This window comes from Octopus bimaculoides, chromosome 5 (genome assembly GCF_001194135.2).
Source record: "Octopus bimaculoides isolate UCB-OBI-ISO-001 chromosome 5, ASM119413v2, whole genome shotgun sequence".
Lineage (NCBI taxonomy): Eukaryota > Metazoa > Mollusca > Cephalopoda > Octopoda > Octopodidae > Octopus > Octopus bimaculoides.
In genome coordinates this window covers 33,701,807-33,703,280 of record NC_068985.1, presented here as the reverse complement: position 1 = coordinate 33,703,280, position 1,474 = coordinate 33,701,807, and the positions used below count along the sequence as shown (strand labels likewise).

General features: G+C 33.1%; 1 protein-coding gene across 3 annotated transcripts in view; it reads right to left on the bottom strand.

Annotated features, from left to right (window-relative positions):
• Positions 1-1,474, bottom strand: part of LOC106869179 (beta-arrestin-1) — a 275,729-nt gene that overhangs the window by 11,017 nt on the left and 263,238 nt on the right. The window lies entirely within an intron of this gene.

Sequence of the window (1,474 nt, the reverse complement as noted above, 5' to 3'; positions counted from 1 at the left end):
ATATCCAATATGACATGGTAATATAATAAATTTAAAATTTAAAATATAAATATACGAAATATAAATATAAATATGTATAAAAATATGAATGTAGATAAAGATACATGTGAATATAAATGCGTATAAAAATTTTATGTGTAATTAAGCATGAATATTGTAAAGTCTAAAATATAAAAAAGCCTAAAATTTAAAGAATTAAACATCTGACGATCGTTTCGCGGATATTATTATAATCACAATGTGATCAAAAGATCGACATACTATCAGTAATTCCGCTCTTCGGAGATGAATTAAGAACCAATGGTATATATATAATGTTAATTAAAACATTAGAAATATTAAAAATTAAAAATAATAATAAAGTGTATACTGTCCTTCCTATAAATATATATATATATATATATATATTAGAAAAAATAATAAGGTACTCAGATATCTGGATGGTTGTACATTTACAGATTTTTATTAATATGTCACATGTTTATAAATATTAGCGCTTGCACCATCATTTAAATACCCGCTTTCCATGCTGGCATGGGTTGGATGCATGGAAAGCAGACATTTAAATGATGATGATGATGATGATGATATATATATATACATACAGGGTGCGGTGAATAAACTGTCGTTTAAATTATGCAAAAATGAAAATAACACTTACATTTCATTTTAACAGATATATTTACCAAAATTACATAAAAATATCTTGAAATACTAAAGAGAAAAAACTTGTTCAATAAAATCACCATTGGCTTCAACCATAGCCTCCAGATGACTTTGGAATTTCCTACAACTCTTCTGGACAGTCTCCTTGTTGAAGTTGGTGAATGCTGCCCTAAACCTTGCCTTCAGTTCATCTTTGGTGTTACAAGGAGTTTTGTCAGTCTCTTGCTCAACTGGGGAGTTAGGTGACCAGATGTTAGGGGTGATGTGGTCTCAGGAATTGTCTGACAGCCATGACTGGGTTCTCCTGCTTGTGTGGCATGAAGCAGAGTCCTGTTGCCAGATATAGGGTCTTCCAGCAGCCACTCTCTTGACCCAGCGCAGCACTACCTCATTCAGGCACTTGATGTAGGCCTTCGTGTTGAGTCTGAGGCTGTGTGGGAAGATGAATAGAAGCATAAGCTCACCATCACTAGCGATTACTCCAAACACCATTATGTTGACTGGATGTTTGATTTTTATCACTCTTGGTACATGTCCTCAGATTGACATGCAAACACTTTGAAATGTTTGTATTGGAGCTTCTAGTGCAAATGCCAAGCAGTACAGCATGTCATTTCCAAATTTCTGGCAGAGTGAATTGCATCATGGTACTGATTTTCTCACAGATGGTGCCCGACTGACCCTACTATACTGTGTAGCCAACAAAGTCAAAAACAAACAATGTGCACGCATGAAATAAAAAATATAAAATGGTGACAATTTACCCATCGCACCCTGTATATATATATATATATATATATATATATAT